General features: G+C 41.9%; 1 protein-coding gene across 1 annotated transcript in view; it reads right to left on the minus strand.

The window, feature by feature from the left end:
* MEGF11 (multiple EGF like domains 11) overlaps positions 1–16,884 on the minus strand; it is a 412,570-nt gene that overhangs the window by 134,943 nt on the left and 260,743 nt on the right. The gene's annotated exons all lie outside the window — the stretch shown is intronic.

Genomic DNA, 16,884 nt, shown 5'->3' on the forward strand with positions numbered 1-16,884 from the left:
GAATAGTTGACAACTGTAAAGAAGCAAATCATTTATTGGAAGTACTATGCCGTGAAACCACTCTGAGGGTTTATTCACACGAGCGTATATACGCGGCTATGTAGCCGTGTTTTCACGGCTGGCCGATATATACGTGACCATCTGAGGCATTGGTTTCCAATGCATTAGTTCACACGTGCGAATTTACGCTGCGTAAAAACGTTGCACCGTAAAGAAATGTAAGTAAAACATATGTGACCGAAATCCACGCCGGCGATTATATGGTGGGTAAAGAGATATTTCTGGTTCTATGTTTCAACCAATATATGCCAGTTTAGCAGTGTCGAGCGCTGCGAAAAGCTTACAGGTGCCTCTATTTAGGCTTTTGAAATCATTCCAAGGATTTAAGCGGGGCGAAGCTTTTCTGGGCAGCAACGTATTTTTTCACTTAAACGTCACACCCACTTGTGTGAATGGATGAAAAAACACTAATTATCTCTTGCCCTGATCGCGAAAAATGTCCATTCATGCGAATTTACGGTGTGGACAAGAGAGCGTAAAAACAGATACGCTTTTGTGAAGGAGATAGACACCAAAAGCATAGTGCAAAATACTCTTCTGGGTCAGCGGTCCTCTCAAGGAAGCAGTCTAATATACACAGAATATAGGGGGAAATCTGTCCCAGGACAATCTGGTCTGTCACACACAGCACAGAAATACTATCTAACACCCAAACAATTGTACGCTTCATGTCTTTTATTGAGCACACTGAGTGAACATTCACAGTGAGGGGAAAAGTAAGTGAACCCTTTGGAATAACCTGGATTGCTGCATGATAACTGAAGCCACCTTTACACGGGACGAATATTGTTCAGAGAATGGAAGTCGGGTGGCCTGAGATCTCTTGTGGCCGCCGGCCTCCATTTACTGCAAACAGGTAGCCATTCAAAGATCAATGACTGCCTGTTTACACTGGCTGGTAGTCGTTTGGTCTTCAGGTAAGGGCAGACAAGCGTAGGCGTAGATACCCTCGCGGTATTGTGACATAATAGCGCTGTGAAGGGAGCGCTATCGCCGGCTATCACACGTGTATCCGCGTATTCTACTGTGCTTTTCTGCGCTGCTTGGCCCGTTCACATCAGCATGGGACACACCCGCACCATGACTTGAACAGGCTGTGCAGCCTAATTAGTGTTATAGATTCCTATGGTGCTTTGGGTGTGCAAACACAAATAAAGCATGTCTCATATATTTTCGCGCATGCGAAAATGGAGTGCAAAAACACAGAATACGAGGAAACCTATTAAAATCAATGGGTTCTATTCTCTGCGTTTTGTGCTCGCAAAAACACGAGTAAAATCGCCCATCTGCAGATGCCCTTAGATAAGAACCAAGGGACTCTAGGAGGTAAAAGAGAAATCGCTCATTGCCTGTTGGGGGCTGCATTTACATGGGACAACTTTTGCCCGAATTCAGAGTTTCCAGTGGTTATTCACGTCATAATCGCTGGATGTAAAGGTAATAAAATTTGGTCTGTTTGTTCTTGAAGTCACAATTATAGAACAACACAATCTAATAACACATAAACAGTTGTAGCCTTCATGTCTTTGATCACTCTGACTAAATATCCACAGTGAAAAAGTAAGCAAATCCTTGAATTTAATAACCTTCAGATGTTCCTTTACCAGTAATCACCTCCAACAAGCATTTCTTGTAGGTGCAAATACAACTTGCACAAGAATTTTGAACCATTCCTCTATTCAAATGTGTTTCAGTTCATCAAGATTTCTGGGATGCCTTGCATGCACAACCTCCTCAGGTCATCTCATAGCATCTCAATAGGGTTAAGCGTTCACTTACTTTTTATTGCTGTGTACAGGTTAAGGCTGGATTCAGACGAACGAATATCGGCTCGGTTTTCACGCCCAGCCGATATAGGTCGTCTCTCTCTGCAGGGGGGGGGGGGAGCCTGGAAGAGCCAGGAGCAGTGATCTGAGCTCCTGCGCCCTCTCCGCCCTTCTGCACTATTTGCAATGGGGAGAGGTAGGACGGGGGCGGGGCTAATTCTCAGAACTTCGCCCCGCCCCTGTCCCGCCTCCTTTCATTGCAAATAGTGCAGAGGGGCGGAGGGGGGGTGGAGAGGAGGCAGAGAGGGGGCGGGAGCTCAGTTCCTGCTCCTGGCTCTTCCATCCTCCCCCCTCCTTGCAGATCAGGACACCGTATATTGGCTCGGCGTGAAAACTGAGCCTATATACGGTCATCTGAATCCAACATACTGAGTCAAGGATATTTCCATGTTTAAAAGTTGTGAAGGCTGAGGACAAAAAAAAAAAAGATACCCAGGGACCTTAAATATTATTCCTAAACACCCCAATGTTGTCAGATAAATTTTGGCGTCTCAGTTTTTATGGAGAAAACCTCAGTTATTCAGCATTTTCAGGTTTTTTTCTTGATAATGATTCATAATGGCATCACGGATGATAAAAGGTGAGAAAAATGTCCTATATACTCTTCTTACCGTACTACATTATTGGCCTGCTCAGCCTATCAGGCTACACCATTGAGTTCTGTACGGACAACTTTATCTCATGCCTGGTTTAATTATGCTCTTTACCGTTAAGGAACCACCATCAAAACAAGAGTTCTATCATAAATGCAAAGAAGAATCATTGAAATACACACAACTTAACATCGATTAATAACCATGTGTCAAGACAAAAAGAATGGTGACGATGAGGAGAATGAAACATGTGTGCATGTGCCTCCATACATAACGTCAATTACTTATGAAACGGTGTGAACATCTGAATCAATATTTAAACCAAGTGGAAGGAGTCTTAGTAATTTATGTATCCACATGAGTTCCTTCCTATCAAGGAGGAAAGCAATCACCAATCCTCTTGATACAAACAACCCTGTTTATTCCCATAAAGGAAAATAAAGCTTTTAAAGTCTCACCATGTTCCACCATAAAATTTAAGGCAAACTATTAAATCTAACTTTTTTGTGTTTAAGTGCTTGCAAATTCTTAATTTAAGTTCTTGTGATGTATGGCTGCTATACAATGGAACAACCTGTAAGGAATCCCTAAGTGGTTCGCAGATGTGCATTTACATTGTATCTTAGATTAGAAACAAGGTAAGGGAATAATCACACAAGGCAGATTTTCTTGCAGAAGAAACTATTCAGTTCATCTGAGTGATGTTTGCAAAAATCCATGGGGCACATTTATCTAATGGCTCCTTCAGATGGACGTATTTGTGTGCGCAGAATTTTTGCATGCAATACCCAGAGAATAGAACCCATTGATATCAATGGGCTCATTCCCAATCCCCCTTGTGCACACATTTTAAATGCATGGAAAAAATGTAGCATGCTCTATTTTTGTGAAGACCAAGGGTCCCCATAGAAGTCTATGAGAGGTGCGCAAATGCACTCAAGTACACAATATGCTGTGCAATTCCATTAAAAAAGAGCACATCTGGACTTCATAAGGCTAAATAGCCTTTTAAATCACGGCAAAGGTGTGTCCTGCACCTATGTGAACATGCCCTGCATGCGTAAAAAGTACAGTAAAATGTGCCGATATGCACGCAAATGTACCTTATTCATAGCGCAAATATTTTGCGCCAAAGCACGCGCAATTTCACATACATTCGTGTGAAGAACCCTAAGACCTAGTTTTATAAGAACAAGTTGTACCAAATGTATACAGTCCGTCTCCTCTTGAGCCACCTATATGCCCCCCTCTGGAAATCTATACCAGGTACAACCTGGCATAAGTTTATGCTATAATTTACACCAGTTTTTAATATAAATTCTAGTGTACTAAATTGGACATTGGCAGCCCTGCCCCTGCTTTCCAAGCTCTGCCTTTTTTTTCGTACTGAGAAGGGGAGGGTGGTGAAAAAATTCTGAAAAGTCACAAAGTCACAAGAAATTTCTGCAACAAACTTGTCACGTGTAAGTTTACCCTAAGGTGCTTAAGGAGGTCACCTATGAGGAGGCCATTCTCTTTTGGTAAAGGATCAGATGCTCAATTGTTCCCAACAGACTCAATTCAATTATACAACATGAATGAGGTTGCAGATTTAATGAAGTCATGGAATCATAGTATGTAAGGCTGAAAATGACACATATACATCTAGTTCAGCCTATTAACCCAAAATGTTGATGCAGAGGAAGGGAAAAAACCTCAATGAGTTAGAAGCCAATTTTCCTAACTTAAGGGAAAAAATTCCTTCCTGACTCCAATCTGGTAATAGGAATAATCCCGGGATCGCCGAGCCTTCTGAAGTAATTAGTGACTATAATATTGTAACGCTCAATAAAGACATTAGGTCCCCTCTTAAACTCTTATTGAATTTGCCATCACCACGTCCTCAGGCAGAGAGTTCCATATTCTTACTGTTCTTAAAGTGAAAAAAAACTTCCTATGTCAGTGTAGAAATCTAAAGAGCGCCCTTTGTTACAGTTACAGTCCTCCTAGGAGATATCCCTGTATTGTATGCAAGGCTGAAAAAAGAGAAATGCCCATCTAGTTTAGCCTGTTTCCACCCCCCCTTGTTGATCCAGAGGAAGGCAAAAAAAAAACCCAATGAGGCAGAAGCCAATTTAGTCCATTTTGGAGTAAAAAATTCCTTCCCGACTCCATAATCGCAATCAGAATAATCCCTGGATCAGCATTTGAGTTCCTACCGGATTCCACGACCTGGATCAACAACCCCGCTGGTTATTTAGTGTCTCTATCCTGAATGTCGTAGAGCCCCCAAAAGACGTCTAGTCCCCTCTTAACTCCTTCACTGATTTTGCCATCTCCACTTCCTCAGGCACAGAGTTTCCAGACATATTTATATATAGTTATTAGGTCGCCTCTCAGTCATCTTTTTAAACTAAATATCCTCTCTGGGTATTTCGCCTATTCCATTTATTACTTTAGTTGCCAAGCTCTGAATCCGCTCAAGCTCCGAAATGTCTTTCTGAAGGTGCCTTCACACTTGTGATCATGATATCACTGCTTTTTTTTTACGCGAATGTCAATAGGACTTTCTAATGTTAAAAAAGCATTGTGCAAAAATCGCAAGTTTGTGGTTTGTGATTTTTGTGCTATGCATTTTTAACATCAGAAACTCCTATTGGCATTTGCGTTAAAAAAACACAGCGATATCGCGATCACAGGTGTGAAGGCATTCTTAGAGCACCGCTTCCCAAAACTATCCACAATATTCTATTGAGGTCTGACCAGTGATCGGTTTGTTGGTTCCAGAGTCAGAAGTCGATTTACTCAAAAATAAAAAAACATACATGGTGCTGCATTCAATAAAAGAAATGTAAACATTCGGAAATATTATGGAGACTTATCAAGACTAGAGTAAAGGAAAAGTAAAGAAGCTGCCCATATAAATGGTTCTTTTATTCTTCAAATGACCAAAAATGAGAGCTGAAATGTGAATCGTTGCACCAGTATTTTCAAATGTTCTACTCGTTTGGGCTAATTTTCATAAATTAATCCCCTACGACTACGAGCTCTGTGTTTCTGAATAATGGATTATCAGCCATTAAGGGAAAAATTACAAAAAAAGTAAAATCTGCATTATGCAAATTATGAACTTTTGAGTCAAGGTCCTATGTAGACAGACAATTTGTGTGCTGAGCTAATATTTCAAAAGAGATTGCACCTGGTATGACTGCTTTTTAGATTATAACATCTCTATGACTTTCTATGAAGGCTGAAATACTGAGAACTCCACCCACCAAATGGCCCACTCAAGTGTCAATTGGCATTCCATAGTTTAGAAAAAATAAGGCAAAGCAACAGGTGGGACCAACGGCCCAGAACAATTCCTATATGTTTAGTGGCTTGGATGAAAAATTCAGTTGCAGGTGCAACTTGCCTAATACTGTTGGTGGACCCAATGTCAAGATATAGAATGGAGACAAGAAGAAAACACTAGGGTTTGGCACAACCTATAATTCGGGGTATGAATAGAGAGAGGGAAAAGTGCCATATGATCAGAACACATAGTAGCTAGAGTTGAGCGAACATATTCTGCCGAGCTTGATGCTCGTTCGAGCATTAGCGTACTCGATGGTGCTCGTTACTCGAATGAGCATCAAGCCGCGTTTGACCCCGCCCCAGCTTTTGGCTCCTTCCCGCTGTGACATGCCTGTTTTGGCCCCGCCGTGACGCAGCGCACGTCATTGGCAATTTTTTTTGTCTGGTAGGCAGGGGGGAGGGAGGGGGGAGAAAGAGAGAGAATGAACCTAGGGGAAAAAAAAAAAACTCGGGACCCGGCGTCCCACATACAAAAATGCTTGAGACTCCCATTGTAGTCAAGGGGGTTCATTACTCGAGTAGAGCTCTCAAATTTTACGAAAAGCTCGACTTGAATAACGTGGACTCGAGCATTTGGGTGCTCGCTCATCTCTAATAGTAGCTTTACTCAAAATCAAGTAGCATGTTTTCAGGCTGCAACTTCTATCCGATTGCTAGATAGAATGACTAAAAATCTGACAGCAAATCCGTTTCTCATAGTCCCAAAGTGTAGGCTGATCAGGACCATTGGTGGCCATCAGTTGACAAGTCATGGTCACTCGGGAAAGTCGAAGATGGCCATGATTTGTCACCTGCTAGCCACCAATGGTCATGATAATCTTACACTACGACAAACCGGTTCACTGTCATATTTTTAGTAATTCAGTCCAGCTGTCTGATGAAGAGGTTTCAGCCTTGAAACGCGTCACTTGCTGGTTTTAAATAAAGGTACTTTTTATTCCAATTATACAGCACTTCTCACCGCTATACATTATACATATATCATATAGCAGATATCAACACCTGGCAGGGTAGTAAAAATGAGTGAAGGCAACATAAATCAGTAGCTCACAGACAAAAGGCTTGTCACATACGCATCTTCAACTTTGTAACCAGAACTGATTTTACAGAGCCATAGAGTCGTAGACGCCTGATTGGAGCTGTAAACAAGGGCTTTGGCACAACACTTTTAGTTATGATATGTATAGAGGGGATTAGCTCCACAAAGGGGCCAAAAAAAATGGAGGAGGTTGGGGGTGAGAGAAAGATGGAACCTGCTCAGGCCCTCGGTCTATCCCTAACAACAGAATGGCATCTGCCACAAAAAGGGCAACTTTGGACAGGAACCTGCCCTAATCACCCAATTACACCCTAAACATCAAGGCGAGGAAAAGGGTGAAATAGGAACTAAAAATATCATCTTTCTAACTAAGATGAGTTGGCAAACAACAGATAAAGTTGTGTTCAGTGATATCCAAAAAACAAGGTGCTCAAGATATACTATATGCACCTGACTTGGATATCATCTACCAGAATCATGTTCAGTGTGCTTGAAGTCTGCCAAATCCAGAAAAACATCTCATTAAAATATAACCAAAGTGTATGAGGTCATGCTTACATCAATGCAACACCAAAATACCCCCTCAACAATCAAGAGCCTTATATACACCACGAGAAATCGTATTCGTAGCATTGCATCATAGACATCTACTCTTATCAATCAGGAACATGAAATACCACCAAATGTCCAAAGAAATAAAACCTCAGATTCATATAAGTATCAGGTTTCTATTACAGCATACAATTAGGAAGATAGGTAGTGTAGCTAAAAAGGGACCAATAGTGCAATACACTCACATCACTTCTAATAGAAGACAGCATATCCCCGTGTTCTTCAGATGTACCAATACTGATGATATCCAAGTCAGATACATAAAGTGTAATATTCGTGATGTTTTAATGGGGCTTGTTAGTTTCCTGGTTTCTTTGTGACACCATACATTTTGTTTCCCGAAGAGCTGCAATCAATTGCGGGACGAAACAAGTAGACACAATTTATTTTTTGGACTATTTTATTGTAGAGGTGTCATATGAGTTACTGTTTGGACCTCTTGAGGACTTTGTTTTGATATCACTAAACACAACTTTATCTGTCTTCTGTGTGAGACATTACACTCTGAGTACCTATTTGACCCTTTCCCCACCTTTATGCTTAAGATACAGTTTCTGCCCAGGATCGCCCTTCTAGGGGCAGGTGCCCCACTATTATTAAGAATAGACTTGGGTCTTATTATGGTCTGACAATGTTCCATCTTTCTCCCACCTTTCTTTTTATCTTGTATGTATTTTTTATGGAATACATCCGTTTTAATTCCTCTATCAAAAAAATGGACCTTTTATATATTCGCTACTCACCTCTATACATATCACAACTAAAAGATCACCCCAAAACCCTAATATTTACTTATTCACAGCTCTAATCAGAACCCTATAGCTCTGTAAAATTAGTTCTGACTATAAAGTTGAAAATACATATATGACAAACTATTTATCAGCCCCCTGATCGGCAGGATACTTGCCCTTGTAGGTCATGGTAATACCATAATGTAAAGAGTCCTGTTCCAGTACTAGGTTTTCTTTACATATAAAGTTTGTACAGACTGTCAATTTACTAAGAGACAATAACATGACTGTCTGGGAACCAGAAAGATGAATGAGGACGGTACAGCCCCTCAATACTCCTACTAATTACTGAACGCAACTCTCAATATGGCTGTCTCTGCGTGCCGTCATCAGGCAATGGCTCCTGTATTTGTAGCTCATGGAGATTAGTGAATATAAGAAGATGCTAAATTCTTTCCATACGTTGTAACAAAATTCTTTCCATATACCGCTAACCACAGGAAGAATATCTCCGGAGTATGCAACACTACATGAACACAAGTATTTTTATTATTATTTAAAAGAGCTTTTATATAAACTCATGTAGACCGAGCTCCGGGGTCCTGCGCTATTCTCTATAAACAGAACTTTCTGCGAATTTCTGCTATTGATGAGGTCTTTGTGTACATAGGATCAGATGCTGAGACTGCTCGCCTCCTGTGTGTACCGTGCCTAGCGCGCCAGCCTGGCTCATTCTATCTGTACAGGGAGTGTGACCAGCAAAGCCCACACCTGCTGAGATCTGGCACAGATACACAGAAATGGCTGCATCTGACACCGCTGGGGAAAATAAGCGGCGTGCTTTACAGAAACAAGCTATATATACGATAGAATTAACTATTTGTTAAAAGTCTAGCATTATATGAATCAATGGATTTGTCTTCAAATCTAAGTGTCACTTTTAGGGTCTTCCGGTAAGTGGTAATTAATCGCTCATCCTATTTACTGGTAATTAATAGCTCATCCTGTTTGTCTCTCCAGGTGTGGTATTAACATAGTGAACTGTTCTATCTAGTCATCCGTTCCATGCATGGCACATGCTGAGAAGGGGACCTCTCCGGGGGCCGATGGGGGTATATGTCCCTGCATGGGCTGGGGTCCAGCAAATGCAAACGGAATACTAATCACTTGTTATCTAGAGCAAGGACAAGTCTTGCTTAACACTTTCTGCTCTGCTGCCTGCTCCACCGGTGACATTAATAAAGGATTAGTACACCCTAGGGGGAAACTGAAAATCAATATCTTGTGAAATATACTATAAAATATCCAGAATTACACTATTTGCGGGGTTTAATGGAGAAAAAAAAAACACACGAGCTCAGATGGGTTTCTGAAGTTTATATGCATTCAATTCTTAACCAAAATGTATTTGTACCTATAGAATTTTTCATGCATTCTGCAACAAAAAACGTCATTCACGTTGTGCAATGGTAGTTGCAATGTAAAACGATGCTGGATCCTGTAAAACAAGCCATAATTCAGTCTATAAAGTTTCCCAGAAAAGCAGGTGGCAATAGAAAGGTCAATGTCTGGCAAACATTTGGATGGCTCTGGTAGACCAATGTAAAATGCAAAGTGCTTATTAAAACGACCGCCCTTTAGCCAGCTGTCTGATCATACCCCGTTCCAATGGTTAAATCTTCATCTACGCGTTGTTTCTTCTTCTTCTACTTACGTATGGCTGCCAGGGTGCAAATAGTTAAAGCTTTATCAGCCACAAGGATACAGCAACTGGAAATTAAATATTGACGACTCATGTCCTTTACATAATTAGCTCCCCCCCCCCACCCCGTCACCCCCTCACAAACAAGCAATTCTGCTAACTTGTTTAGTTAGAGATCAAACAGCTCAGGCTGCTAATGAATTTTATACAAACACCCTATTAATGAACACAACGGATAATCACAGGAGGTTGGAGATGTTTTCGCAGTACTCACGCGTGCACAACCGCTTCTGCCTCGCATCTCCCAAGGATCAAGTCCTACACCGCCATGTTTAATGAAAGAGAAACCTGGGCATTGTCTTGGTGAAGAAGGTTCCTGCCCTAAGATTACATTGGTCTTTCTTTTGCATGACCAATCCAGTGAAACTAAGTAACATAATGGTCTTCAACTGCCTTATTGATCTTCAACAGGAAATTATAATTACAAGATAATGTCACATGGGGCTATACCTAATTGTCAATTATGAAGGGCGTGTGTATATGATGGTACAATGAAAACAAAGGTTTGGTACCGTGTTAGCCAGTAGAGTCAAATGTGATTGTTCCCAGCAAGAGAAACCCAGTAATCTTGTAGATATGATACCTTTTACTGGCTACAAAAATACATGATGTTATAGCAAGCTCGCGAACCTCTCGGGTTCTTCTTCAGGCTAAAATGGAATAGATCCGAAGAGGCATGAATATTTATGAAGGTACAGCATGATAATGGTTGGCCATACATAATAATAACACAAGAAAAAAGGAGGCAACAAATGTACTGTACAAAAAGGTCAAAAACAAATAAAAGGGGCGAAATACCAAGATGAAAGACCTTCCTGTACAAATGTAGCAAAGTTTAACTTGACTTGTATGACGTTAAAGGGGTTGTCCCGCGCCGAAACGGGTTTTGTTTTTTTTCAACAGCCCCCCTGTTCGGCGCGAGACAACCCCGATGCAGGGGTTAAACAAGAACACCGGACAGCGCTTACCTGAATCCCTGCTCTCCGGTGACTTCTTACTTACCTGCTGAAGATGGCCGCCGGGATCTTCTCTCTCGGTGGACCGCAGGGCTTCTGTGCGGTCCATTGCCGATTCCAGCCTTCTGATTGGCTGGAATCGGCACGTGACGGGGCGGAGCTACACGGAGTCGCTCTCCGGCACGAGCGGCCCCATTGAGAAAAGAAGAAGACCCGGACTGCGCAAGCGCGTCTAATCTGGCGATTAGACGCTGAAAATTAGACGGCACCATGGAGATGAGGACGCTAGCAACGGAACAGGTAAGTGAAAAATTTCTTATAACTTTTGTATGGCTCATAATTAATGCACAATGTACATTACAAAGTGCATTAATATGGCCATACAGAAGTGTATAGACCCACTTGCTTTCGCGGGACAACCCCTTAATATAACTTTCTGTGCTGTTTTTTGCTTACTCATTCAATAGATTTGCCCTTTAACTACTAATCATTTTTTGATTATTTACTTTCTTTTTTTCATCCCCGCGTTCCAAGAGGTATAAGGCGCTCTCATTTTTATTTGTACTATTTAATACACTATAATTTGTACTGGAGAACTTTTAAGACATTTTAAGCATGTGAAATGGGAAAAAAGACAAATGCGCCATTTTTTTGGGTGGGAGGGTTTGCTTTTGCGGTGTTGATGGCATTTAACTATACTCTATAGGTTAGTTTAATTATGACGATACTATGTAGATTTTTTTATTGTTTTATTCAGAGCCCCACAATTGTTTTATTTCTCATTGAAGAGGTTGTGTGAGAGCTTGTTTTTTGCAGGTAGATATGACTTTTTGATCTTTCTATTACATTTTGTTGGTGGAGACAAGTGACCAAAAAAAGAGAAAAAACAAGTCTGGCAATATGAATTATTTTACATTGTTCACTGTGAGATAAATAATGTGATACTTGGATAGGTCGCACTTTTTCATATGCGGCAACACATATTGTTTTCTTTCAATTTTATTTTTATCTAGATTGTTTTGTGGGAAAAATGGGAAAAGTTTTTTTAATGAAGACTTTTTTTAAATTTTACAACATTTTATTTACCTTAAGTTGTTCATTTTTTAAGTACCGTTAGGGGACTTGAACTTTATAACTGTTTGATTGCTTCTACAATACATTGCAATACTTCAGTATTGCAGTATATTGTATTTTTACCGTTCATGTATTAAGTCCTGCTTCAGCATAACATATTTGCTATGTAACCGAATCTGCTTTGCGTGAAGTATCTGCGTATTGTACTGTACCTTCTGCGCTTGCAGGGTATGTTTTCTTGCATACGGGTCATAAACTCGCCCCAATTTAAATGGCTAATGAGTTTGAGATGTGTTCTTTTTCCTACGGAATTGCACAATGCCCTTCACATCTCCTTGCTCATTGCATGCACATTAGCGCACCTACCTCCATTGACTTCTATGGGGACCTTTGTGCAGAAAAATTGAGCATGCTGCATTTTTTTCCACGCACGTGAGATGCGCACGCAAATAAAGGAAGTCGGGACATGACCATTGCAATCAATCGGTTCTATTTTCTGCATATCGAGCACGCAAAAACGTGCACAAATACATCCAGGTGAAGCTGCCCTAATGGGCCCTTTATATTAAGCAATTAATCATTGGAACTAGCAAACATGTCCTTTGATTTCAAAGGATGTCCATTTACATGCGCAGATAATCATTTTTTCTACATTTTTTTGTCATAGCTCGTTCATTCCCTCGTTGGTCTGTCAGGGGAGTCTGGAAATGGTTTGCGAATGACTGAACGATCGCCTTTCACACGGAACAGCTGGCGAAAGACGAATGATGATTTTTCTGCCTACATAAAATGAACAATAAGCGCACACATTTTTGTTCATTCAGTTGTTGGCCAAGTTTACACTAAATGATTATTGTTCTTTTTTGCCCGATTCAATTATTTGAGCGATAATCGTTCTGTGTAAAATGGTCCTATGTGAGTTCAGTATAAAATATAACCAAAGTACTGGAGGTATAATGTAGGCGAGCTTAAAGGGGTTGTCTCACGAAATCAAGTGGGTCTATACACTTCCGTATGGCCATATTAATGCACTTTGTAATGTACATCGTGCATTAAATATGAGCCATACAGAAGTTATTCACTTAGCTGCTCTGTTGCTAGCGTCCCCGTCTCCATGGTTCCGTCTAAATTCGCTGGCAGCTTGCTTTTTTAGACGCGCTTGCGCAGTCCGGTCTTCTCCTCTCAGCACGAGCCGCTTCAGTGTGCTCGCCGCTACAGCTCTTCTGCGCATGCGCAGACGAGCTGTCACTGCTCGGGAGCGTGCTGGAGCGGCCATTCTGTACCATCCTCTGTTAGAGGAAGGTGCAGAGCCGCACAGCTGTCCCGAGAAGCCGCCCAGCTGTCCCGCCGTCCTGCCGCCTAGGTAAGTGATGGGCCGGGGGGGCTGTCGCTGTGCCGGGGGGCTGTCGCTGTGCCGGGGGGGGGGCTGTTGCTGTGCCGGGGGGGGGGCTGTCGCTGTGCCGGGGGGGGGGGGGGCTGCCGCTGTGCCGGGGGGGGGGGGGCTGCGCCGGTTACCTGCTGCCTGGCGGTGGGTGACTGTGTGCCGTGGTCGGCCGCGTTCAATCCAGGGGTCCGGTCGGCGGCTGCGGGGCGTCTGGTAGTCAGGGAGACACAGCTGGTAGCGTCTCGGGAGCGCGCACGTCGGGCTACAGCAAGCGATGGGAAAAGAGCCGGCGGCCATCTTGGGAAAATTTTTATAAGTTGCTGAAACGCTGGAACTGTAAGTACAAACCAGCTAGAAAAGTCATTTACAGGGGGGCTTAGTAATGTTTGCTTAATTAGGGGGACTGGGCAAAAAAAAAATTCACTGCTTCCTCGAGACAACCCCTTTAACTATACCTCAAATGGATAGATTATAGGCAACACATGTAACATCTAGCATCTCTGTAATATAGCTGTTTTACCTTTTTATGTTTTGTATTATTGAAAATAATCTGTTGCTACCTGAAAAGCAACAACAAGCTGGCTTAGACAGATCTATTATTCTATGTCTCCATTTCCTTCTTTGAGGGCATACTGGCCGACTGCTGAGAATGGACTCCAGTTGTAACTGAAGATATATGAAAGTATATGTTCCATTGTGAGGCCTTAGTAGTAAATCAAACAGCAGTAAAATAAAACTAAACAACAGTAAAGGCCCGTTCATGCCTCATTTTGACCTGTGTTTTGGAGTTCCGTCTGGATCCCTAGGAATGGCATCCAGGAAGAACCTTGAAATTAACCCTTTCCAATCCACTGTCTGACCTCTGAAGACATTATGATTTAAGGCTGTACAGCTCTGATGTTGGAAGACATCCATCTGGGTTCTCTTATTGTATATTGCCAGCCTCTCTGCTGTCGAAGCCTATGCAACGTGTCACCTCATGCAGTACTGGCTTTAGCCAGCAGATAGCGCCATTGTATAATGGCAGAAAAAGAGTAAACCCCCTAGGGAAACCAGGATACAAATTGGATTGGAAAGGGTTAACTATAGGCTTCCATTACTCCAATGGAGACCAAAAAGGTTTCCACTACAGCAGGTTTCTGTTCATTCAGAATAGCGTAGTTGACTAGACTATTCTCTCCTAAACAAATTCCAGAAACTAACAGAGAAGCTGATCAAATGGACATATAGGCTCCAAGTAGCTGACACTCTCCGCTGCTGAATGCACTGAGCGACTACGTAGGCGCACGCCAGATAGTCCTCTCATTCTCTGCATGTGTGTAGTGCGCTCAATGCATTCAGCGGGGGGTTTGAGCGCTGCCAATAAGAAAATGGTGGAAAAAGTAAGTATAAGGCTGGGTTCACATGGGACGGAATTGCCGCGGAATTTCACTGCGGCAATTCCACCCGCGGCTCCTAATCCTGGGATTAGCCAGCCATGTGGATGAGATTTTGCAAAAATCTCGTTCACAAGGGGCGCCCAATCCGTTTCGGCAAAGCCAGGTGGAAACGGTCATGCGGCGCGGAATTTAATTCTGTAGCATGTCAATTCTTTTTTTTCTGCTGCGGCTTCACTCCTCTCTATGGGGATGCCAGCGGCCGAACCAATCCAAAACCCGTGGCGAAATGACGCAGGTTTTGAAGCTGCAGCTTTCCCATGGAAATCGCGCTGTTTTTCAGTGCAGTCAAGACGCAAGATTTCTGTCCCATGAGAACCCAGCCTAAAACTTAGTCCATCCTTGGACTTAGTGTGTCAGCAACTTTGAGTCCATAAGCTTAGCTTGTAGGGCTCAAAGTAGCTAACAAAGTCTCATTAAAAGGGTTGTGTAGCTTTGAATTACTGGTGACCTGTATTGAATTCAATGACAAAAGCCTGTAGTACCGAGTCGGGCAGCTGTTAAGTAACATAGTAACATAGTATGCTTTGCTAAAAAAAGACAATGTCCATCCAGTTCAACCTGTTTCCGCCCCCCCATGTTAATGTTATGGTGCTTGTCCCTTTCAGTCTGTGTACACTGCAACAGTGGCCCAGCAAATGGGTGATCAGAGGTCCCAGGAAACAAACCCCTACCAATGAAGAACCCCTTTAAAGGCTATGTACACCTTTGCACTCTTTTTTTTCTTCTTCTAATCAATGTGTCAATGTGTTTTTGGAAATAAAGATTTTTTGTAGTTGGTTTTCATAAAAAATTTCTAATTGATTGTTTTTTATGCTTGTATTGTTTTCCAAGGCACTACAGGCTGGAGGACTGAAATCACAGCAAATTCTGTCAGTCAGAGTCAACATGACAGCCCCTCCCCAAACCTGCTACCCTGCTGTGAACCTGCATTCAATGCCTTTCCAAGGAGCTATTACAGATGGCTGTATGATAGTGCTGGGGAATGGTGGGGGAGACCGGAGCAGAGAGAACTACTATTACAGAGGGCTGTGTGACAGCGCCAGGGCATGGTTGAGAAGAGCAGAACAGAAACAGCTACTCTTACAGAGGACTATAATTCATCCCAGGTGATTATTCTGCTCTTATCAGCAGTGAGGGGGAACAGGACCAGCAGTTACTCAGAGACAGGATGAGACAGCTGTGTAGTATTGAGTGGGTGTGGTTATGCTACACAGCCTCTGAAAGAAAAGAGTCGAGGGGGAGCTGAGCTTGTGCAGGTTCATGAAAGAGACCAACTGGGAATATTCTCAAGCCAAAAACTTCAATGTAGGAGAACCTGCAAACCAAGTATGAGGACTTCTAAATGCATGAGAAGGAACACTCAATGCAAAATATAACAGATAACTACATTATTTTTTTCTGCTGGGACTTTTGTGCATTAAGTCCAAAGTTCCACCTGCATGCCGTTTTTGGCCAACTCGGAGATGGAGGTGAAAGCAAGATGTGAACAGGACCTAAGAATGGGATTATAGAGGTAATCTCCAGAGAACACATTAAACACAACCACTAGTCAAAAAAAGTTATTACATACACAATGCATATTATAATCTATGTTTTTATGTTAGCTTAGTATGATTTTGTAACGATTATAACTATAACCATACATACACATATCCAGGTGTATTGGTAAATGTACACACCCATTTAACAACTAAACTCCATCCAGGGTAAAAAAAAAAGAAAAAAGTTTAACACTTAAAGACTGAAATGAGCGTAAATGAAATACAATTCCACTATAAATATCAAACTGATATACAGGCTTTAGTATTGCATAACCAGCAACAGTTACAGTTTTTCATCATCTAGTACCCAAATTAAGCTTTCAGTACAAAATAAAGTATATACATGGATGACACATATACCTAACTGATCAAAGCAAGCAACTAAAAGAAATTCTCTAGTTAGCCAGCCTAAATAACTTCTGCATCTACTGCGAAGGAGTAAACCAGAGTCATTAGTGCAGAGACAAGGCAGGTCCAGGAATAAGGCTGACAGTTAAAAGAACAAATCTACATTAGATCTACTATTGGTCT

This window comes from Eleutherodactylus coqui, chromosome 2 (genome assembly GCF_035609145.1).
Source record: "Eleutherodactylus coqui strain aEleCoq1 chromosome 2, aEleCoq1.hap1, whole genome shotgun sequence".
Taxonomy (NCBI): Eukaryota; Metazoa; Chordata; class Amphibia; order Anura; family Eleutherodactylidae; genus Eleutherodactylus; species Eleutherodactylus coqui.